The following is a 25,661-nucleotide window of genomic DNA, read 5'->3' on the forward strand; positions in this document are numbered from 1 at the left end:
TACATCATACATTTTTGTTTTCAGTACTTTTCCTTCCATGTATCTTAGTTTCAGTAATTTCTCTGCCTGGTATTGTTTAAAAATCAGTCTGGGGACAGTTGGTACTTCTTGGTCTGTTTCCCAGGGAGTTAGCCAAGGAAGAAACTGGGAATGAACTACAAGCAAGAAATCGATTATTACTTTCTCATTTATCATGGGGGTGAACTAGACTTCATTACTTTTTTGAAAGTTTGCAGTCCTAAAACTTTCCAGGAGTTAACTGGTATTTTTCCATTATAGCCTAGGTCTAACAAAAATACTTAACTTAAGCTGAAATTTAAATTATCCTAAGTTTATAGAAAGAATTCTAAATTATGTAATATTAAAAAAACTGAGTTAAATTCTGTAAAGGTCTTGAAATACACATTTTATGGGAAGTTATAGGAATTGTTTGTCATTGTGTCAGGGACTGAATTTGCAACAACTCTGTAAAGACCAACTATGCATGTGGGATACTGTTACTTATGAATAACATATCTACTCGGAAAACTTTGCTATTATCAAACACTGCCATCTTAGGATAGTAGAATTTTTTAGTCTGAAGGACCATTTCCATGGAAACCATAATAAGAATTTGCTAATTTTCATTACAAAAATATTTGAAAATTGTTTGGTGATTTTATATGATTGTCAACAAGTTAGTACTGCAGGTAGAATATGGCACAGGTGTTTTAATTGATCGTTTTGTGATCTTTTTTTGTGATTTTGCTTAAAATCACTTTTTTGTAATTTTATTCATCAAATTTTATTTACTCTAGATAACAGCAAACTAATAGTTCCCACAAACTCTACAGATTTATACTTTGTTTGGAAGCCTGATCAGAGAGCTGGGGCTTCTGGTTTTGGAGGAGCTGAGAGATGTGCACGTGCAGATGAAGGACATCTTGGTGTGTATGGGGCATAGTTACAAGTAAGGACTGGTGGTGAGAAGACGGAGACCTCTTAGGAGACCTGGCAAAAATTAGTAAGAAACCAGCCAGGGAGATGGAGCTGGGGGAACCCAGGGCAGCAGATCCCAAGGGTCGGTGGGAATGTTGCACTCAGCTACTTTTTTGTCCTGATTCTGGTCCCTTCTCTCTATGTCCCTGCTTGCCCCTGCCCTCCTGCTTGTCTCCCTTAAGAGTTGGATGCTTCTGACCTGTGTGGGGGTCAGGCTGTGAAGGTCACCAGGGGGACCACTTTTAAGAAGGCTCCATCTGGCAGTGGGCAGTGGTGAGTCCTTGATCCTGGGAAGCAGCTCCTGCCACAGCCTGCTGGGTTCCCTCTATGTAGATCATGAAATCTAAACAATTTCTGGAACGTAAAAGCAGCTGATGACCTTAAAAATAAATTCTGTTTCATGGAACTGCCACTCAGTAAACATATCTTATTATAGATCTTAGTTATGTCTCACTCATTCCTGTTTCTCTTGCATCTTCTTCCTTTTCTTATAAAATGTCTTTATAGTCAGGTTTTATTTTGAAGCAACAGTTCCTGAAAGAGTCCTTTCTTAGATCTGGGAATACATTTTTCTCTATGGTTACACTCTTTGATAGATAGCCCTGTACCACCCTGTACTTGTTCAGCTATTCTACCAGATTGTAAATTCTATGAGGGTGGGATCCAAATTTTTTGTTACTACTGTGTCTTCATCACTTAGTACAGCACTGTCACTTCATAAGTGTTCCATAAATATTGGAATGAAAGAATGATCATTGAACATTGAATCACCACTTAAATCCCTGTGATGCCAGGAATAGGTGTGTTGCTGTAATAAAAGGAAAATATTAATATGAATGAAAATTTAGAACTATGTCCCAATCTCCATCTTTATTAGTTATAATATAAAATGAAATGAAGTCTGTACCTGTGTGACCATTACAGATTACACACGTATGTGGACATGTATAAATGAGAGCCTCTATGTTGTCCACAGCCACTCCAGAAAAATTTACAAAAATATATTTAAATAAAGTTAAATCATTAGGAGGAAATAATTATGTAGATTATTTTTGCATTTTCAAACTACTTTGAGGTTTGGATGCATTTCTGAAAATAGAACTACTTTCTGTTTTTTTTTTGTCTTATGCAACATGTCTCTTATAAAATTATAATACAACATGTCAAGTAGAACGTTTTTTTGAGACAGAGTCTCCCCAGCGTGGGAATTTTTGTATTGAGCCCTAGCTCATAATGAGCTAGTTTCATAGTAGGGCTGAGTACATTGGGTAATTTTTCTTCCATTCTTGAGATACTTTACTAAGAAGAATATGTTCCAGCTCCATCCATGTAAACATGAACGAGGTAAAGTCTCCATTTTTCTTTAAGGCTGTATAGTATTCCATGTTGTACATATACCACAATTTATTAATCCATTCGTGGATCGATGGGCACTTGGGCTTTTTCCATGACTTAGCAATTATGAATTGGCTGCAATAAACATTCTGATACAAATATCTTTGTTCTTATGCGATTTTTGGTCTTCTGAGAATATACCTAGTAGAGGAATAATAGATTGAATGGCAGATCTATTTTTAGATTTCTAAGTCTTCTCCAAACATTTTTCCAAAAGGAATATATTAATTTGCATTCCAACCAGTAGTTTAGAAGTTCCCTTTTCTCCACATCCACACCAACATCTCTGGTCTTGAGATTTTGTGATATGGGATAATCTTACTGGAGTTAGATGATATCTCCAAGTAGTTTTGATTTGCATTTCTCTGATGATTAAGGATTATGAGTTTTTTTTCATATGTCTGTAGGCCGTGTGCCTGTTTTCTTTAGGGAAGTTTCTCTTCAAGTCCCTTGCCCAACCTAATATGGGATCACTTGTTCTTTTCTCGCTTATAAGATTGAGTTCTCTGTGGATTCTGGCTCATAAACCTTTGTCGGAGACATAACCTGCAAATGTCTTCTCCCATTCTGAGGGCTGTCTGCTGGCTTTACTTATTGTGTTCTAGGCTGTGCAGAATCTTTTTAGTTTGATCAGGTCCCAGTGGTGTATTTTTGGAGATGCTTCAATTGCCTGTGGAGTCCTCCGCATAAAATATTCGCCCAGACTGCTTTCTCCAAGAGTTTTCCCTGCACTCTTCTTCCAGGATTTTCATAGTTTCATGTCTTAAGTTTCAATCTTTAATCCAGTGAGAGTTTATCTTAGTTAATGGTGAAAGGTGTTGGTCCAGTTTCAGTCTTCTACAGGTTGCCAGCCAGTTCACCCAGCAACATTTGTTGAATAGGGAATTTTTCCCCACTGAATGTTTTTAATTGGCTTGTCAAAGATCAAATATTAGTAGGTAGATGGCTTCATCTCTTGGATCTCTGTTCTGTTCCATACATCTACCTCTCTGTTTTTGTGCCAGTACCATGCTGTTTTGATCACTATTGATTATAGTATTGTCTGATGTCTGGTAGTGTGATTCCCCCTGCTTTGTTTTTATTTCTGAGTAATGTCTTGGTTATTCGAGGTTTTTTTCTGATTCCATGTTAAAAGAAGTATTAGTTTTTCAAGGTCTTTAAAGTATGAGAGTGGAGGTTTAATAGGGATTGCGTTAAAATTGTATATTGCTTTGGGTAGTATGGACATTTTAATAATGTTCATTCTTCCCAGCCATGAGCATGGTATGTATTTCTATTTGTTAACATTTTCAGCTATTTCTTTTCTTAGAGTTTCATAGTTCTCTATGTAGAGTTCTTTCATTTGTTATATAAACTCCCAAATATTTCATCTTCTTTGGCACTACTGTGAATGGAATAGAGTTCTTAACTGTTTTTTTCAGCTTGACTATTGTTGGTATCTATAAAGGCTACCGATTTATAACTGTTGATTTTGTAACCTGAGATGCTTCTGTATTCCTTGATCACTTCTAAGAGTTTTGTAGAAGAATCTCTGGTGTTTTCCAGATATACAATCATATCATCTGTGAAGAGCGAAAGTTTGATCTCTTCTGACCCTAAATGAATACCCTTGATTGCCTTTTGTTCCCTAATTGTGATGGCTAAAACTTCCATTATAATGTTAAAGAGCAGTGGAGATGGGGCGGCGCCTGTGGTTCAAGTAGTAGGGCGCCAGTCCCATATGCCGGAGGTGGCGGGTTCAAACCCTGCCCTGGCCCCCCCCCCAAAAAAAAAGAGCAGTGGAGAAAATGGGCAACCTTGCCTGGTTCCTGATCTCAGTGGAAATGATTTCAATTTAACTCCATTCAATACGTTATTGGCTGTAGGTTTGCTGTAGATGGTCTCTATCAGTTTAAGAAATGTCCATTCTATACCAATTTTGTTAAGTGTTCTGATCATGAAGGGATGCTGGATATTATCAAAAGGTTTTTCTGCATCAATTGAGAGAATCAAATGGTCTTTGTTTTTTAATTTGTTTATGTGCTGAATTATATTTATAGATTTACGTATATTGAACCAGCCTTGAGACCCTGGGATAAAACTGACTTGGTCGTGATGTATAAATCGTTTGATATATATCTGGATTTTGTTTGTTAGGATCTTGTTGAATATTTTTGCATCTATATTCATTAGTGATATTGGTCTGTTATTTTCTTTTCTTGTTGGGTGTTTTCCTGGTTTGGGGATCAGGGTGATGTTTGCTTCATAGAACGTGTTGGGTAGTCTTCTTTCTATTTCTATATTTTGAAATAGGTTGAGTAATATAGGTACTAGTTCCTCTTTAAAGGTTTGTTAGAATTCTGACGTAAAGCCATATGGTCCCGGGCTTTTCTTTTTAGGGAGATTTTGTATGTTTGATGCTATTTCAGAACTTGATATAGGCCTGTTCAACCTTTCCACTTGATCCTGGCTAAGTCTTGGAAGGTGATGTGCTTCCAAGTATTGGTCAATTTCCTTCAGATTTTCATATTTCTGATAATAAAATTTTCTTGTAATATTTATTAAGGATTTTTTGAATTTCTGAAGAGTGTTGTTATTTCATCTTTGTCATTTCTGATTGAAGAAATTAGAGATTTTACTCCTTTTTTCCTAGTTAGGTTAGCCAAAGGTTTATCTATTTTATTGACCTTTTCAAAAAACCAACTTTTTGATTTGTTGATCTGTTGTATAATTCTTTTGTTTTCAATTTCATTTAATTCTGCTCTAATTTTAATTATTTCTTTTATTCTACTTGGTTTGGGGTTGGAATGTTCTTTCTTTTCCAGTTGCCTGAGATGTTCCATTAAGTTATTAACTTCCTCTCTTTCCATTCTCTTAAGGAGGGCTTGCAGTGGTATAAATTATGACTGCTTTTGCGGTATCCCAAAGGTTTTGATAATTCATGTCTTCATTATCATTTTGTTCCAAAAATTTGGCAGTTTCCTTCTTAATCTCATTTATGACTCAGCTATCATTCAGCATAAGGTTATTTAACTTGCATGTTTTTGTGTGAGTATGCAGATTCCTGTTGTTACTGAGTTCAACTTTTATTCCTCGGTGGCTTGAGAAGATGCAAGAAACAATTTCTATTCCTTTAAATTTACTGAGGTTACACTTGTGACCTAAGATGTGAATGATTTTGGAGTATGTTCTGTGGGTTGATGAGAAGTATTTGTATTCAGTTTTATTGGGATGAAATGTTCTGTGGATGTGTGTTAAATCCAAATGTTGGATGGTTAGGTTTAAATCGAAAATTTCTTTGCTCAGCTTCTTATTGGAGGATCTATCCAACACTGCCAAAGAGTGTTTAAATCTCCAACTATTATGGAGTTGGATGAAGTCCAGTTGCTCATGTCTGTTAGAGTTTTTCTTAGAAATTGAGGCACATTTTGGTTGAGTGCGTAAATGTTAATAATTGAAATCTCATCATATTGAGTATTACCCTTAACAAATATGAAGTGACCATTCCTCTCCCTCCTTACTTTTGTTGCTTTAAATCCTATTGTATCTGGAAATAAAATTGCAACACCTGCTATTTTCTGATTACCATTTGCCTGAAATACAGACAACCATCCTTTCACCCTGAGTCTATATTTATCTTTAAAGGTTTAGATGTGATTCTTCTATGCAGCAAATATCTGGCCTGAGTTTTTGTATCCAGTCAGCCAACCTGTGCCTCTTTAGAGGATAGTTTATGCTGTTCAGATTAATGGAGTATATAGATAAGTCTGGTAAAATTTTGGGTATCAAGTTTTTGAAAGTCCTTTTTAATCCTTTTGCTACTGTGGACGTTGGAGTTTGATCAAAAGTTTCTGAGTGAGTTTACTTTTGTGGTAGAGGATTGGGCTGGTCATTATGGTGGATAGGTCTGAGAATATCCTGAAGAGCTGATTTTGTTATGACAAATTTCTTAAATATGTGAATGTCATTAAAGTATTTTATTTCTCCATCATAAATGAAACTCAGTTTACCTGGATTGATGAAGCTCAGTTCATCCACAGTTGAATGTTATTTTGTTTTAGGAGATTAAAAGTTGAGGACCACCGTCTTCTGGCTTGAAAAATTTTAGCAGAGAGATCTGCAGTCATTCTAATATTCTTCCCTTTGCAGGTAATGGTTTTCTTATGCCTGGCTATTTTCACAATTTTCTCCTTCATATTAATTTTAGTGAAGTTAATATGATGTGTCTGGGGGATGTCTTGTTCAGGTTGAGTCATACTGGGTACTGAAACTGTCTGCTATCTGAATTTCAGAATCTCTTGGCATGTCTGGAAAATTCTCTTTCATAATTTCATGGAGAAGGGCCTGTATGTCTTGTGAAGCCACTTCATCGCTTTCAGGGATTCCAATGAGGCGGATATTAACCTAATACGAATTATTCTAGAGCTCTCTGAGAGAATGATCCATTTTTGCGCTCCATTTCTCTTCCTCTTTGAGAGTTTGGGAGTGCTCAAAAACTTTGTCTTCAATGTCAGAAATCCTTTCTTCTGCTTGCTGCAGTCTATTACTGAGGGATTCTACTGTATTTTTCATATCTTGAAGACTGCAAATTCTTGCTTCAATGAGTCAAAATCTTTGGTGATTTTGTCTTTATATTCGTTGAATTCTTGAGACAACTTTTGAATTACTCCTCGAATTTCTAATTCTGACTTTTGAATTGCTCCTCGAATTTCTAGTAGCAAATTTTCCTTCATTCTTTTAATCTTGTTTGCAATCCAAACTCTGAATTTGATTTCTGACATCTTGGCCAGCTGTTTATGAATGGGTTCTTCAGTTACATCTGGCATATCTTTGCTTGGTTATCATGTTACCATACTCTAGTTATTCATGTTACCATAGTTTTTCCACTGGTTCTGCCCCATGATTATTTTACACCGTTTGCCTTTTTCCCTGGAGCTTTGCTGAGGACCTGTAGAGTGCTGTTGCCTTAGAAACTTGGGACCTGTTTGGTGTGGTGGAGCTAAGTGGCCCTGTCTAGTTTTTAACTGGTTTCTGTCCAACCCTAGTGAAACTGTTACTCTGGGTTGAAGTCTCAGCTGTTGAGAAATACTAGTAATTAAGTCACCCCGCCCCCGACAGGCAACAATTGGAAAAGGAAAATCAAACCTTTCGACAACCACACCTAGGGTACCCCTTGGACAGTCTTTGGGATGTTGGCTGAGTTCAAAATGTCCAAATCAATTGTCTCAGTCAGCACCTGTCTCAGTTGGAAGAGTTTAAAAGGTCTCTGGCAACTAGATTGCAACGATCTGCTGTCAACTCATATATGACTTGCTCCAGTGCTCCATAGGGTCAGGAGGACCCACCCAGCAAGTAGATTAGTCCGGGGAGGTTGATGCCTCCTTCCCCACCTTGCATCTCTGTCACACCCAGTCACTGATAACCCCACAGGACTGTGAGCCAGTTGCGTCCAATGAGCAGATACTCCAGGGGTTTGCACCTGCCTGAATCACAAGGAAATCTGTCTCCTCGACCAGGCTGCTACTCTGCTACTATCTGGCAGAGAGAAGTGGGGCTTGACGGACGCTGGGGATGTTCAATGAGTTCCAGCCATCCCATGATTGATGTTACTCACAGAACAGAACATCATTGCGGGATTTGTTTCTGTCCCCGCTAAATTCCCCTGCAGAAGAAAAGCTGTTTTGAGTTCACAGAACCTGTGCCTCAGGCCCTGTCTTTGCTGCTGCCTGGTAGTTTGTAATCGCAGCATGGTTAGCTGTCAGTTCTAGCCTCCTGCTTTCCTTTGTGTAGCCTGATGATTTCCTGAGGGTTGGGTGCATCTTAGGCTCAGTAAAGCAGTCATCTATGTCAGCCCCGCCCTGGGAGTCTATCTGCACTGTACGTATGTTTTCTAGTCCCCGTGATCCACCCAGGCCAGTACCGCCTAAGGCAAACACTTTCTCAAGGGGTGTGTGTTTCTGTCCCAGATCCACTCTGCCTGTGATTGCCACCTGAGAAGATGCCCCATCTCCTCTGGTTGCCCAGAGACACAGAGAGTGTGACTCCAGAACATCCAGGTTCAGCCCTATTGTTGCCGAAAACCACTGCTGCTCTGAGCCTTGGGGGCACCTCTGCTCCAGCATGGTTCCTTCTCAGTGGACCGTCCTCTCCTCACTCCCATGCTGCAGAATCAGCACTGACCAGCTGCAGTCCAGTCCCTGTCCACACCCTTTGAGAAATCACCCACGAATTTTGACTCCTGGGGGACAGGACTCCAGACCTCAGAGTGAGAGTGTAGGGGAGTGCTGGTAGCTCAGAATTATAAGTAGAGAATATATACCATTTTACACAGTTTTATGCCTGGCAGGAGAGCACCATTGCACAATAGTAGAAAAAGTTGGTCCAGTTTTTAGAGGGTCTCTCCCATGGAGTATGATGGGAAGACTTTTAAACTTTGCTCGTTTGTTTATGTGGTACTCCAAGCTGTTTTTATGAGGAAAGGGACTTCCGTCTACTTGGTGGTGGATTTTGTAACTTTTTTTGTATCCTTGGGGTCGCAGCTCACCTCAGCAGGGTTGATCTGTGTTCTACAACCTTCTCTCTTGGTGCAGCTCTGATCCGTCAGGTTACTTGCTAAATTTTTGTCATTTAACTTTCCTTCTGGATGAGAGCCTATTTGGAAAGCTGGCTTCAGTCAGCCATCTTGTCTCCGCCCTCTAGTTATAAAGTATTTTTACACACCATCCAGAATTACCAGAACTGATATGAACATAGGTGATTTCCACCAAGTGTAACTCCAGAGGGCACTTTCTAGCTCCACTTCACAGTCACAACACCCAGTTGTACAGCAATGTGCATTCTGTACCAAGTAATGAAGCTACAATGGTCTCTCTACCAGTTTTCAATCTCCCTTCTTGAGTAGTTGCAGTACACGGTGTCCCAAAAATTGCCCCTACTGTCATCATGCATAGGCAAAGAGGGAAATTGCAGCTATATATAGTTTTATTTACAACAAAATTTTATGAAACATTTAAAAACTATTTTCTGTGTGTTGCTACTTCCTTGCAAAATTTTGTAATGAGTATTTCGCAAAGATATATTTTAGCTACAATTTTCTATTTTTTGTATGTATGTTGACTTTGGGACAACCTGTAGATTTTTACAAACTATCTTTATAGGGCAGCAATCACCTATTCTGTCTCTGTCTTTCAATTATCTTGATCTCTTTAGACCTAAAACTGATCCAGAGACTAGGAGGCCAGAAGCTCAACCTGGATCCCAGATGTGCATTGAGTACACCTGAGAATGTCCCCATTCCCATTTTTCTGTTCCTCTAATTCTCATGAATGTTCACAGGGCACTAATTACATCCCCACATGTGCAAGACCCAAATCTGCAGGTCCAAATTGTGAGTCCAGGTATTTCCTCAGACACTGCTGCCTTCTTCCGAATCTGGAAACTTTAAAGTGCCAGCAAACTATGTCATGTTTCAAGATTGTGATTGTTGGTCTTCCTTGAACCAAAGGTATTTTTGTTATTTATAAAGTGTTGAGCTGAGAGGACTCTGTGCTGGGTTTGCTTTCTCTAGCTGAGTGCTGCTATAGTCTAGAACGGTGGCTCTCAACCTTCTTATTAAACCTCTTATTAACCTTCTTCTTGTTAAAGCTGTGGCCCTTTAATACAGTTAAAAGGGGATGCGACCCACAGGTTGACAATCGCTGGTCTAGAAGGAGTAACAACAGCAGCAATAGGGGCAATTGTTAAATAAGCCACTTCAAAGACTCGTCCAAAACCTGTAAAATTTTAAACAAACCCAAGATTGACCATTCCCTCCTGAAAAGTATAAGTCACAATGCCAGAGTTAATTGAAGAACAAGCAATTAATTCAAGAACATCATGAGGAGATGACTGCCTAATGTTGCAAAGACCACCTCATGTTTTTAGGTTGACCATATGGCGGTGAAAGGGATAAAGAGCTTGGGAAACTGTGTGGAAGCTTTCTGTGTGTATGTCTCCATGTCTCATTGAATTGGTTTCTTGCCTTCTGGTTGTCTGGCTGACACCAGCTAGACTAAAACAGAAATGGGGGTTAACTGCTCACTATTTTCCTTCACAGGAAGTTCTGTTATCTTGGTTCTATAGTTAATGGCTCAAAACACTTCCTTAAATTCTTGTTTTTTTTTTTTTTGTTTTTTTTTTAATGAGACATAATCTCACTTTGTCACTCTCATTGGCGTGCCATGGCATCACAGCTAACAGCAACCTAAAAATCCTGCGCTCAACCCATCCTCTTGCCTCAGCCTCCCGAGTAGCTGGGACTACAGGTGCCCACCACAACACCCTGCTATTTTTACAGACAGGGTCTTGCACTAGCTCAGGCTAATCTGGAACTCCTGAGCTCAGAAAAGCCACCTGCCTTGGGCCTCCAAGAGTGCTGGGCCTACAGGCTTGAACCATTGGGCTGGCCTTCTTTCTGAAATTCTTAAGGAAGATCATAGGCATTATAAGAAAACTGATTATTTGCTTGAAGATAGAGTAACTGCTGCTGTTGCAGAATCAGATGCTTCCAGTGGGCATACTGTGAAATGCCTTGTATGCATATTAATCTCAGAGAGGTGATGTTTAGCTAAGTGTTTCTCAGCCCAGGCTTGTAGTTAGGATTCTATGGCTAGTTTGAAGAGATACCATCATCTGCGATTCTGCCTGCCCACAGATTCAATTAGTGTGGGTTGTTTCATCCACGTGGTTTTAATTAAGTGCCCCCTGTGATGCTAAGGGAAGGCCAATGTCTAGCATGAGGGTTTCCATATACATTTAAGACGGTTGAGTTTATTTATTTTTTTCCAGAAAGAGGGCACAGGCTCCATTTCCCATTTCCATAGCAGAAATTTCTGGTAGGGGAGGGAACTGGAAGCCAAGAAATTAGACACTCACATTTTGGTCTTTACATAGAACCTCCTTCCTGACTCTCTCCCATGAGAAAGAATAGGTAAGGGTGAAATTTTCACTGTACTTGGAGGTCCCTATGCCTGTGGATGTGGTGGTAGCAGTTGAAGAGTTTGGGCTGATGTTTTTAAATGCATATTATCAAGATGCAGGAATAATGTGTCCAGATAATCTCACCTGAGAATGAAATCAAGGGAAGGAGGAGAAGGAGAAAGAAATGATTGCTTTCCTGGTAAATGAGTCCAAGGTCCAGGGCTGTGACCACTTTTTCTCCTGCACTATCATGTTAGAATTTTCTTTTTTTTTTTTTTTTTTTTTTAATATATATTTTTTTTTATGTTTTATTTTATTTATTTATTTATTTATTTTTTTTTTGGTAGAGACAGAGTCTCACTTTATGGCCCTCAGTAGAGTGCCGTGGCCTCACACAGCTCACAGCAACCTCCAACTCCTGGGCTTAAGCGATTCTCTTGCCTCAGCCTCCCGAGCAGCTGCATGTTAGAATTTTCAAACCTCTAAATCTCTACTTGTGATGTTCCTGCCTAATGAGTTTGTTTCAAATACGTTTTTCCCCTTATAATAGTGAAAAGTCTCCAAAAATTCTTCTCCTCTACATATGACAGTCTTCTTTCCCTTTTCTCCAGGCTTGCCATATGCCCTAGAAAATTCTCACATTAAACTCATGTCCTGCAATAGTGAAAATGTTCTCTTTCTTTCTGTTGAAAGTGGAAAAATGTGGATGTCCAAGATTTCCACTGTGGATGAGGTTGGATCATTGTATATTAGCAGAAATGGGGAATATGTAATGTTTAGCTTCCATCTGGAAGCTCTATGGGGTCTATGTAAAAGAAGTTGATATACATGTACTTTTACAGAAGGTGGCATGAACTGCCTAAAGTAACTCAAAGTTCTGAAAAACAGAATAATTACCAAAGATTTGCTTTCTAGAATGCAAAGAAGGACATATTTAACGACAAGATTTGTGATTAGAAAACATGCCCAATGTCTATACCTTAAACTTTGTCCAAACTGGGTTTTTCCAATGAGTTTTTATCAGATTATGATTTACTTTTTCTGTCCAGTACTGTCACAGCAGTGATATTGTGTTTGTATTTGTGAATCACCACCTGATACTAATTTGTCCTGTTTACAGTGAGGTTAATTTTATTCACTGAGTTCTGGTTTTCTTTGACACATATTCCCTTGTAGGGTTCTGTATATATTCTTTCTTTATTTATTTAACTTCTTTTAGAGACAGTCTCACTTTATTGCTTTGGGTAGAGTGTGGTGGCATTACAGCTCACAGCAAACTCCACTCCTGGGCTTAGGCAATTCTATTGCCGCAGCCTTCTGAGTAGCTGGGACTACAGGTGCCCTCCACAATGCCCAGCTATTTTTTTGTTGCAAATTTTTCAGGGTCTGATTTGAATCCACCACCCTTGGTATATGCGGCCAGTGCCCTACGCATTGAGCCATAGGTGCTGCCCAGTACATCTTGTGTACTCTTAATAAGTACTTGGGGAGATATCACTAATGTGCACAAACCAAAACATTTATTGAGGAAGCATCCCTTTCTTCTTAGATTCTCTTTTCTATACCTTGCTTTGGAAAGCAAAGTTTGTCATCTTTGTTTATTGGTTCAGAAATCAGTTGGGGGTAAATCCAGTATGTACAGTTCACTGCATGTTTGACAAAATATTTTAATGGGACAGAAGCATTATCATTCCTCTTCAGCTTGTTGGAAATTTAGAAATAGAATCTTCATCCAATATCTTCTGAATGAAAATCTACATTTTATCAAAATCTTCTGGTCTTAGTTTTTTTTTTTTAGTTGTTTGTTTTTATGAGACAGAGTCTCAAACTGTCGTCCTGGGTAGAGTGCTATGGCGTTATAGCTCACAGCGACCTTCTACTAGGGCTCAAGTGATCCTCTTGACTCATTTTTTTTAATTTTTAGTATAGATGGGAGTCTCACTATTACACTGTTTTTGAACATGTGAGCTCAAGCAATTAACTCCCTTGGCCTCCCAAAGTGATAGGATTATAGATGTGAACCACCACTGTGCCCGGCCTGTCTCCTGTTCTTTCTTATACATGTTAAAATTTTAGAGGTACTATTTACCTCACCATGACATTGTCATATAAAAAAATACACACAGCTTACATGGAATGATATAGATAAGTCACAAAAATATACATGCCTGTATTGGTGGCCTTTCATTTTTACCATGCAAACTAAAAAACTATAGTGTCTACACTGGTTGTGTGGACATTATGCCGTTCCCTTCAGTGTTAGAGAACACATGAGGGAATTTGTCTCTTCTGTACTGATTAGATAATTCCAGTCACTCATATACATCAGCAACTGTTCTCTTCACTCATTTAACTAAAAGTGAAATTCAATCACCCCTTATTTCTTGGCAAATATGTTTGTTTTTCAGGGAGTGTTGACATACACGGATGTGTCTATAGAATTCTCTATGAATGAGTGGGCCTGCCTGGACCCTGCTCAGCAGCATTTGTGTTGGGATGTCATGTTAGACAACTATAGAAACCTGGTCTTCCTCGGTGAGGATAACTTAAATACACACTGCTGGGTCTACACTAAGCATTTCATATTCTTTCTTTGTAGAATGTTTTTTATTCAGTTTCTTCTTTGACTGCATGAATGTCAAGTTCTTGTTTCTAAGGAAAACTTAAGGATGTCTTGGTATAGTCAAGGAAATTTTGGAGATATTTTATTTTGGCATTAATCTTACCATTTTTTGAGCCAATTTATATCCTTCATTAGATTAATGGTAATTTCAGTAATTCAGTGGCATAGAATCTTACCCATACCTTTAAATCTGCTTTCTAGCACAAATTTTATTTCAGTAGCTCTGGGGAGTGGAATCAAGAGTTCTCCAACTTTAAGTAAAATTTTTTTTTTTTTTTTTAATTCTTGGGGATTCATTGAGGGTACAAGAAACTAGGTTACACGGATTGCATTTGTTAGGTATCGTCCCTCTTAGAATTGTGCCTTGCCCCCAAAAGCTGTATCACACAAGACCCCACCCACCTCCCTCCTGCCCTCTCTATACTCTTTCTTTCCCCATCCACTCTTCCTTCTCTCTATCTCCTTCCCTCACCACCACCTCGTCACTAGTTATCATTAATTGTCCTCATATCAAAATTGAATACATAGAATTCATGCTTCTCCATTTTTGTGATGTTTTACTAAGAATAATGTGTTCCACTTCCATCCAGGTTAATACAAAGACTGTGAAGTCTCCATTTTTTTAAATGGATGAGTAGTATTCCATGGTATACATATACCACAGCTTGTTAATCCATTCCTGGGTTGGGGGGCTTTTAGGCTGTTTCTACATTTTGGTGATTGTAAATTGAGCTGTGACAAACAGTCTAGTGCAAGTGTCCTTATGACAAAAGGGGATTGTATTAGTTTGCAGTCACACCAACAGTGTAAAAGTATTCCTTTCTTTTCACATCTACACCAGTATCTGCAGTTTTGAGATTTTGTGATGTGGGCTATTCTTACTGGGGTTACATGATATCTCAGGGTAGTTTTGATTTGCATTTTTCTATTAATTAGGGATAATGAGCATTTTTTCATATGTTTGCTAGCCATTCGTCTGTCTTCTTTAGAGAAGATTCTATTCATGTCTCTTCCCAATTGATAGATGGAATTCTTGGCTTTTTTCACGTGGATTAATTTGAGTTCTTTATAGATTCTAGTTATCAAGCTTTTGTCTGATTAAAAATAAGCAAATATCCTTTCCCATTGTGTAGATTGTCTTTTTGCTTTGGTTATTGTCCTCAGCTGTTCAGAAGCTTTTCAGTTTAATTAAGTCTCATTTGTTTATTTTTGTTGTTGTTGCAATTGCCATGGCATTCTTCATAAAGTTTTTCTTGAGGCAGATATCTTCCAGTGTTTTTCCTCTGCTTTCTTTGTGGATTTTTATTGTTTTGTGCCTGAAATTTAAGTCCTTTATCCATCTTGAATCAGTTCATAAGTGGAGAAAGGTGTGGGTCCACATTCAGTCTTTTACATGTGGATATCCAGTTCTGCCAACACCATTTATCGAATAGGGATTCTTTCCCCCGTGCATGTTCTTGTTTGGTATATTGAAGAGTAGGTGGTTGTAAGATGTCAGTTTCATTTCCTGTTTTTTTAAATTCAATTCCTAATGTCTATGTCTCTAATTTTGTGCCAGTACCATACTATCTTGACCACTATGGCATTGTAGCACAGCCTAAAATCTGGCATGCTGATGCCCCCGGTTTTGTTTTTATCACTAAGAACTGCCTTAGCTATGCAGGTATTTTTCTGGTTCCATACAAAACACAGAATCATCTTTTCCAAGTTTTGAAAGTATGCTGGTCGGTATTTTAATAGGGATGGCATTGAATCAGTAGATTGCTTTGGGAAGTATAGACATTTTAAGAAATGTTGATTCTTCCCAGCCATGAGCATGGTATGTTCTTCCATTTGTTAATATCCTCTGCTATTTCCTTTCTTAGGGTCTCACAATTTTTTTTACAGAGGTCCTTCACTTATTTAGTTAGGCTTATTCCTAGGTATTTCATTTTTCTTCAAGCTATGTTGAAGGGAGTTGTATCCTTAATTAGCCTCTCATCTTGGCTGTTTTTTGTGTATACAAAGGCCGCTGACTTGTGGACATTGATTGTATATCCTGAGACATTACTGTATTTTTTTCAATTAAATCATAGCTGTGTACTTTAAAGGAATTATGGGGTACAATGTGCTGGTTTTAGATACAATTTGAAATACTTCATCAAACTGGTTAACATAGCCTTCACTGCATTTTCTTAGTTATTGTATTAAGGCATTTATTTTCTACACTTAGTAGATTTAACGTGTACTGCATTTTTTTGATGACTTCCAGGAGTCTTTTAGTTGACAAGTTTGGAGTTTTCTAAGTATAAGATCATATCGTCAGAAAGGAGGGAGAGTTTGACTTCCTCTGCTTCCATTTGGATGTCCTTTGTATTGGCTAGAACTTCCAGTACTATGTTAAATAGTAATGGTGACAGAGGACCACTTTGTCTGCTTCCAGTTATAAGTGGAAAAGCTTTCAGTTTTACTCCATTCAGTAAAATATTAGCTTTGGGTTTGTCATAGATAGCTTCGATCAGTTTAAGAAATGTGCTAACTATGCCTACTCTTCAGTGCTCTAATTAGAAAAGAAAGCTAGATTTCATCAAATGTTTTTTGTGCATCTATTGAGAGAATCATGTGGTTTTTGTTTTTGTTTCTGTTGATACGTTGAATAACGTTTATGGACTTGCATATGTTAAAGTAGCCTTGTATCACTTGGATGAAACCTAGTTGATCATGATGTATGACTTTTTTTGATGATATCTTGTAATTTGTTCGCTAGGATTTTGGTAATAAGTTTTGCATCAATGTTCATTAGTGAAATTGGTCTGAAGTTCTCCTTTTTAGTTGGGCCTTTTTCTGGTTTTGGTGTCAGGCTGGTGTATGCTTTGTAGAACGTGTTGGATAAGATTCCTTCCTCCTCAATTTTTTGGAATAATTTCTGCAGTATGGGAATAAGGTTTGATAGAATTCTGGTGTGAAGCCATCCGGACCAGGTCATTTTTTTGTTGGGAGAGTTTTTATTGTTTCTTTGGTCTCAGTGCTTGAAATTGGTCTGTTCAGGATATTTATTTCTTCCTGAGTAAGTCTAGGGAGAGGGTGTGATTCCAAATATTGATCCATTTCCTTCCTTCGCATTGTCAAATTCCTGGGCATAGAATTTCTTGTAGTATTTGGAGATAACGCAAGAGTATCTCTGTGGCATCAGTTATTATTTCCCCTTTATCATTTTTCCTTTTTCTTTTCTTTTTGGAGATAGAGTGTCCTATGTCACCCTTGGTAGAGTGCTGAGGCATCACAGTAAACTCAAAGTCTTGAGCTTGAGTCATTCTTTTGCTTCAGCCTCCTGAGTAGGTGAGAGACTACAGGCACTGCCACAACACCCGGCTATTTTGTTGTTGGTGGTGTTGTTGTTGTAGTTGTCATTGGTGTTTAGCTAGGTCGGGCTGAGTTTGAACCCACCACCCTTCTTGTGTGTGACTAACAATGTAACCACTGTCTATGGGTGAGGAGCCTCCCCTTTATCATTTCTGATTGAGGTTACTAGAGATTTTACTTTTCTGTTTCTAATTAGTCTCTTGTTTTTTCATAAAACAAATTTTTTGTTTCATTAATTTTCTGCATGATTGTTTTGTTTTCCATTTCATTAATCTCTGATTTAATTTTGGATATTTCTTTTCTTCTGCTGGGTTTAGGCTTGGATTGTTCTTCTTTTCCAATTCCATAAGATGGCTTGTGAGTTTGTTGATATGATCTCTGTTTTTGAATGTAGGCAACTAAAGCGATCAATTTTCCTCTCAGGACTGCTTTTGTTGTATCCCACAAGTTTTGGTAGCTTGTGTCTTCATTGTTGTTATGCTCAAGGCAGTTAATGATTTCCTTTTTTATTTCTTCCTGTACTCAATTGTCATTCAGCATAAGGATGTTAAATTTCTGTGCCTTTGTTTGGGGTTGGATGTTTTTGTTGGAGTTGAGTTCCACCTTTAGTGCCTTGTGGTCTGAGAAGATACAAGGTAATATTTCAATTCTTTTGATTCTGTTAAGGTTTGTTTTGTGTCCTAGGATACGATCAATTTTGAAGAATGTTGAATGGGGCAATGAGAAGAATTTATATTCTTTATCTTTGGGAACGAGTGTTCTATATACATCTATCAGGCACAGTTTTTCTAGAGTCTTATTTCAGACCCTTATATCTTTGTTTAATTTCTATTTAGAGGACCTGCCCAGCTCTGGGAGAGGAGTGTTAAAGACTCCTGTTATTATGGTGTTATGGATATCATATTGCTCAGATTAAGTAAGGTCTGATTTAAGAATCTGGGAGCATTTAAGTTGGGCACATAAATATTTGGAATTGAAATGGCTTCTTGTTATATTTTTCCCTTGACCAATATGAAGTGACCATCATTGTCTTTTTTGTCTTTAGTTTTTTTAAATCTACATGTAGCTGAAAATAACAATCCCTCTTTTCTTCTGGATTCCATTTGCCTGCAAAATTGTCATCCAACCCTTAACTCTGAGTTTTAATTTATCTTTTGAGGTTAGTTGTGTTTCCTACAAACAGCAAAGGATGGCTTGTGTTTTTTAATCCAGTCAGCCAATCTATGCCTCTTCAGTGGGGAATTCAAGCCATTAACATTTATTGAGATAATTGACAAGTGTGGTAGTGTTCTATTCATCTTATTTTGTGAAAGTGCATTTAGTATTTTTTTTTTTTTTACATCATTATGGAAGCTAGGTTCTGTCCTTTAATTTCTGGGTGTTTACTTTGCTGGTGGTCCATTGTGATGGTCAGTGTGTAGAACAGGTTGAAGTATTTCCTATAGAGCTGGTCTTGTTGTGGCGAATTTCCTCAATGTTTACATCACAGTAAAAGATTTGGTTTCTCTATCAATTTTAAAGCTTACCTTAGTGGGATATAGTATTCTAGGCTGGAAATTTTTCTGTTTAAGTAGATTAAAGGTAGATGACCATTGTCTTCTGGCCTGAAAAGTTTCATTAGAGAAGTCTATGGTCACCCTGATGGATTTGCCCCTCTAAGTCAACTGGCACTTAGTACTTGAAGCTTGCAATATCTTTTCTTTTGTCTTGACTTTGGACAAGTTCATCAGATGTGTCTTGGAGAAGCTCTGTTAGAGTTAAGGCAACCTGGTGTCTGAAAAGAGTGTGTCAGAATCTTTGGTGATATTTGGAAAATTTTCATTCTTAATATTCTCTAGTATGGCTTCCATTCCTCTGGGTCATTCTTCCTTCCCCTTCTGGGATACCAATAACACGTATGTTTGAACTCTTCCCAAAGTTCTATAATTCTGTCAGTGAATGTTCTGACAGTGAATGTTCTGCTTTCTGTCTCCTCTTTTCTGCCTCATTAACTATCTGAGTTATCTCAAGATACCTCTACCTCTGAATTTTTTTATCCTGCATGATCTAATATGTTGGTAATACTTTTATTGCATCTTTAAGTTTCTTAATTGACTGCTTCAATTCCTTCAGGTCTGCTATATCCTCTCTATATTCTGCATATCATTCATCTCTTAATTTGATTTTGTTTTTTGGATTTCCTATTGGTCATTTTCCATTTTATGAGCAGTTTCCTTCATTGTTTCCATCATTTCCTTCATTATTTTTATCATCTGTATTCTAAATTCCCTTTATGTCATTTCTAACATTTCTTTATAGGTGGAATCTTCTGCAGTAGCTACCTCACGGTCCCTTGGTGAGGTTCCTTGGACTGGTTTTTCATGTTGCCAGGATTTTTCAGCAGATTCTTCTGCATGAGTGTTTTCTTTTACCTGTTTCCTTGCCTTAATTTTTCTTTCACTTCCTCTTGCTCTTTATGTTACTGTGCCTCTGATCTAAGGTTTTGATGAGTCCTTTTGGTACAGGAGCAGAAGGATGAACAGGTTTAAGAGCAAGAAGGGAAAAAAGATTTAGAAAGAGAAATAAAAAAGAGAAAGGAGAGGGGGTGAGTAAAAGGGAATATTGATGAAAAAAAAAAGTAGAATCACAGAAACAGGGAGACAGGATTAATAAAGATGGCCAGTGGGTGCTTTGACTCAACCTTAAAAACCCCCAACCTGGGGGATTGTTGGGTTGGGTGGTTCCCTTGAGGTCAGTAGCTCTTTGTCAGCCTGTTGAGACACAGTACTCCACCTCCACTAAGTAGACAGGAAAGAAAAAAATAGTATAAATGAAACCCAAACAGACAAACAAAAAACTTTATGGGATAAAATTGTGGGAAAAATTCAAATAATAGGGGCAGATACTCTAGCAAAAATGAAGTTCTAATTCTTATAGAAGGCTAGAATAGAAAATTATATTTAAACTAGAAAAATGAGGAAAGAAAGAAAAAGAAATAAAAGAAAAATCTAGAGGGAAAATGTTAACTAAAAAAATTAAAAACATTAAATAAAAAACAAAAACAAAAACAAACCAATATACATATATATGTTGCTGAATATTGTCCTGTAGTGGTGGTCTTCTGGGGTATGAGATGTTAATCACAACGATGATACAGCTGTATGAGATGGAGACTGGGAGCCTCTGCTGATTTCTCACACCTGGCAGGGTTGAGAGCCTAAATCTCTCCTCAGCCCACTTCAAAGTCACTTTAAACCATTAGCCTTTGCTAAGCAGAAGCCTTCCCAGGAAAGCACTTGTTGCTAGGATCTCTCCTGAAGTGGCTGCCCGATTATCCAGTGTTCCAAAATTGGTCTCACTTAATGCCCCAGAGGGCCAGTATAAGGCAGCACTGTTATTGCCAAGTACTGAAATCTCCACTTTTCCCCATCGTCTCATTCACTGCCTTTGTTGTACTCAGTCACTAGTTTACTTGCCCAAGGTCTTCCAGCTCCATCCTCCCTCTTCGACCCTGAGGGCATATCCTACAGGGGCAGTTCTCCCATAATGGCTGCACAGGCTCTGTCTCCTTGAGGGAGAAGTCTGAAGAGGCAGTTCACCCACAATGTCTGTGCCAGCGGCCCACAGCTGAACAATATTACCTTTTTTCAGGCTCAGCGGCTTAGTCCAGAGCCCTAGAGAATGTTTAAAGTCATCTACACTCTCACCCAAGTTTTCCCAAGGTAATTCAACCAAGTGTCGAAGTCCAAACAATTAAACAGCCCAAAGGTAAAGTCTTTCCCGTTTGCAGTCTGTCTGCTGCTGTACAGTGGCAGGCAGCCTCTGACTGAACAAACGCATGCAACTACTTGACAGTTGTCCACTGCTTTTGTCCCCCTCGTGGGGTCCAGACATCTCCCGCTGTCTCCCTGTGTCCCCAAAAAGATGTTTCTGGTCAGATCCCACCTGCCAGAGATGCCTGGATTCTTCTCTCCCCCATTTCATTGTGTACAGTTGCAAAGAAGCTGTTACTCGCTTGACAACTTGCTCCCGCCCTAACTTAAAATATTTTTTAAAGATTCTGAAGTTTTTATAAGGATCCTCTATGTGGAGATTATTATTTAAAGACCTGCTGTACAATTGAAGGAAGGGTTTTTCCAAGGTGCATATGCAAATCAAATTCAATAACTGGTTGCAGTTATGCATTGAAGTTTTTTGGACTTTTCAGTTGAAATTTTCCTGGTTTTGTAATCAGAAGATAATTAGTAGTTTGTGATTGGTAAAGTCCATTTGTTTTCCTTCTAAGTTGATGTTGGGGTGCAGAAAATGGTTCCTATAAAACTTTAGCTTAGGCATGCTGAGTGCTTTTCCAAATTGGAAAGCTTTTCAGAAATCATCCTGAATGTCAAGGTCCTTAAAACCTAGCCTTGCTTCACTCACCACCAGGGTAGAGGTAGACTCTCTAACATGTCCTTATGTAACAAAGTTTCTTACCAAAATGAAAACAGTTGCCTTCTATTGCTTTCTCGTAACCTCCTTATTTAGTGCAGATAGAAAATACAACCACTCCTGGAAGGTTTTTTCCTCAACATGATTTCTGCCTCTCTGGTGCATTCAGATTCCTAAAAAAGCATTAACAAGTTAGTTTCCTTCTTCCCAATCAGTTGATCCTCTCTAATCATTTTTTGCCTCTCAAAAAAATTCCCATCTCTTTCTTCTGTTATGAAAATGAGAATTTAAACTTCTTTTTCCCAGTGGGAGTTTGGGGTAAATATCTCCATGACTTCATCACAAATGTAGTATATGAGTAAATTCATATGCCTTTTATTACTCTTTCATTTGTGAGTTGGTAATTGGGGAAACTTCGAAGAATTCATGGGAAGTTTTTCCCTTGGCTCTTGCATTAGCAGATAATAAGAAATAAATTGGTGCTGGATTTTGAGTTCCTTGGGTATAAATGCAGAGGAGTAGAATCTTTTCGGCCAAATTGCCTCATATATATTTTAACACTCTACAAGGGGACTTGTTTTCCCCAGCATTTTCCAAAGTTTGTGAACCAGACTCTAAATTTACCACTTTTGTTTCTTCTGCCCAATTCTTCTAGGTCTTGGAGTAAAATACTCAATTTTCAGTTTCATTTTCACTTTTTCAAACAGAACTTCCCATCCAATTTACATTATCACTTTTTTTTTCTTATTGCCCATTTCAAACACTTGCAGTATTTTTGTGTTTATTATTTGTTTACATAAGTTGGGGGGTGATTATTTTTTAATCTTTTTTACATTTCACATAAGAAAAAATGCGGACAATAGTCCTGTGATACTCCATGGTAAAAACTTTGTGCCTTACTCCTTTTATCTTGCCTGGGAACACACAGCTCAGCAGAATGTCTTGGAATTGATATTCCCTATTGGTAACTGTACAGGATGACAGATCCTCATTCACACTCCTGTCTTTTCCCAGTCCTGAAATTTATACTTCTCTGAGGATGACCCAAGATGCCCCATAGCATTCATATTTTCTTTAGTGTTCCATAAATATCAGTCCATGGGACATTTCCTCCCAGAAGACAGTCTGAAGAATAGGAGTAGAGCTTCTCAGAGGAGCAAATGAGTGTCCTTGAGGTTGAGAGAAGTCTTCTGGTATATTCTTCATGTAAAAAGCTAATCCATAAAGACTTTAAGTTTTTTGGTACTAGCCTCAGTTTTCATTTCTTAAAGAGACATTCCCGGTCAGCCCATCAGATGCTGGTATTCAGGGGAAAATGCACAACTTATTTCTCAAATATTTCAAGGGAGCAAATACCAAAGGATAAATATACCCCACCCCAGCAAAGTCTTTTAAAAATCTGCAACCCAATACACACTTCATGTGCATTGAAAGCAAGAGTGCAGTTTCTCCAGTGAGGGTGGCCACTGAGCAATTCTGTGATCAGAATAAGGGTGGGAGGTATAGGATAAGGATTCAAGGTATAGGGTGACCTTACTTGACACTTGAGAGGGGCATGTCTATATTCCAGTCACCAGTCCCATTCCCTGAATTTTGTGTCTTGAAAAGCTTTGCTCATTTATTTTAGCTTCATTTTTCCATTAACTATGAAATGTAATTCATCCATAGCCCTTGAAGAATATGAAAATATTCCTAAAGGCAAGACAGAAGTGAATATTAAATATGGAGTCATATATTTCATTTCATAAAAAGTATGGTTTTATCTTGTTTCTGCAGAGTAAATGTTATAAGGTTCTGAAATTTATAATTTTTTTAGGGTGATTTCAAATGGGAATCCTGAGCTTAGCTTTGGAAAGATACCATGAAAATAAAAGACAACTGGGAGGCTGAGGTGGGAGGATCACTTGAGTCCAAGAGTTTGAGACCTCTCCAGGCATGGTGGCTTGTACCTCTAATCCCAGCAATAGGGAGACCGAGGTGGGTGTGTTGCCTAAGCTCACGAACTCAAGATCAGCCTGAGCATGAGCAAGGTCCTGTCTCTAAAAACTAGTCAGATATTGTGGTGGGCACTTATAATCCCAGCTAGTTGGGAAGGTGAGACAAGAGGATCATTTGAACCAAAGAGTTTGAGTTTGCTGTGAGCTAAGATTCCACAGCAGTCTACAGAGGGTGACCAAGTGAAACTCTATCTCAAAAAAAAGAAAAAGAGTTTGAGACCAAATGAACAACATAGCAAGAACTCATCTCTACAAAAAATTAGAAAAATTAGTGGGGCATGGTGGTACGTGCCTGTAGTCCCAGCTAATAAAGAGTATGAGGTCTCCTGCCCACAGGCTGTCACACCACAAATTGTGCAGTGATTACAAATCACCTCTTGTTGTCAGAGGGCACTAGGGTCTTTGAGAGGAGCAGTTCTGAGGTTGGATTCCTTCTCCCTATTGTGACACCCATTTTTTTATGGACATGAAGACTAGACAGGGATGTGGTCATATTTCTGCTGGAATCAAACTCATAGGTCCTTCACCTTCAGAATATCCCATCAAAACCCCACACCAGTGTGAAGAGACTTCTGGCTTGTCCCAACCCTCAGATCTTGAATTTGTAGCAGCAACCTGGCTGTTCAGCCACGTTGCTGTCCCAGGCAAAGGCAATCTCATCTCTGCATGGAACAGAAAGAAGCCTGAGCATATCCCACCCTTGGCTATCATTCCTAGCACTGGCACACCAAAAGAAGTTACTGAGGCAGATATAAATCAGTGGAAGATTATTAAGACAATGTTTATGGACATTACTGGAAAAAAAAATGCAAATAACAGATGTATCTTTTATTTTTCAGAATGAACAGTTGGGAACTTCAGTATTTAACCATGAGAAGGCATACAGAAGAACTAGGGCAATGGATCCTGAAGTAAAATATTTACATTTTTGTAAAGTGTAGGAAATTTACATTTTACACAGGATAACCTGAATTGAAACTTGAACAGAAAAAGAGAGTGAAGGAAAAATCAATTTTCTGGCTCTGTGCCCATGGCTCAGTGGTTAGAGCACCGGCCAGGTACACTGAAGCTGGTGGGTTCCAACCCAGCCGAGGCCTGCTAAACAAGAGTGACAACTACAACAAAGAAATAGCTGGGCGTTGTAGTGGGCACCTCTAATCCCAGCTACTTGAGAGGCTGATGCAAAAGAATCGCTTAAGCCCAAGATTTTGAGATTGCTGTTAGCTGTGTTGCTACAGTACTCTACTGAGGGTGACATCATGAGACTGTGTCTCAAAAAAAAAAAAATTTTTTTTTTGGTAAATGTCCCTGGGTTGATCTTGTCTCTGTCCTACACCGGCAAAGATAAACTTGTACAAAACATTATTAGTATGCAATCAAACAGACTTTAGTTTTAGGAGGTAGATTTGAGCTGCAAACCAAAAGTTGGTTACACGTTTTTGCTTTTGGGTTACCAGCAAGAAATTCCTTTATGAATTATCTGAGGGCAGTCTTTACAGAAGGACTGCCTATTTTCAGTCTCTCATTTAGGGCAGTTTCACTACAGAGTGTCCCCCTCCCCCAATTTTTTTTTTTTTTTTAAGACAGAGTCTCACTTTATCACCTTTGGTAGGTGCCGTTGCATCACGGCTCAGAGCAGGCTCCAACTCCTGGGCTTAGGAAATTCTCTTGCCTCAGCCTCCCTAGTAGCTGAGACTATAGCACCCGCCACAACACCCAGCTATCTTTGTTGTTCTTTTTGTTGCAGTTTGGCCAGGGTCTGGTTTGAACCCTCCACCCTCGGGATATGGGGCCGTCGCTCTACCCACTGAGCCACAGGCACTGCCCCCACTGAAAATTACCTCAGTAGTCACCATGGATAGGGAAACGGGAAATTGTAGCTAAAGGTACCTTTATTTACAAAATATTTATTATGAAATTATAGAAAATATTTACAAAATGTTCTCTATGTGTTAGCTACCTCTTTGTAAAATTTGTAATGA

At 38.5% G+C, this 25,661-nt stretch overlaps 1 long non-coding RNA gene across 1 annotated transcript; it reads left to right on the forward strand.

Moving 5' to 3' along the window:
- Positions 1-807: 807 nt before the first annotated feature.
- Positions 808-24,581, forward strand: LOC128573121 (uncharacterized). Its single transcript, XR_008376317.1, has 3 exons — positions 808-949; positions 1,161-1,251; positions 24,519-24,581. It is a non-coding gene; the product is annotated as an uncharacterized LOC128573121 (long non-coding RNA).
- Positions 24,582-25,661: the final 1,080 nt, after the last annotated feature.

The sequence above is a fragment of the Nycticebus coucang genome, chromosome 20 (genome assembly GCF_027406575.1).
Source record: "Nycticebus coucang isolate mNycCou1 chromosome 20, mNycCou1.pri, whole genome shotgun sequence".
NCBI classification, from domain to species: domain Eukaryota; kingdom Metazoa; phylum Chordata; class Mammalia; order Primates; family Lorisidae; genus Nycticebus; species Nycticebus coucang.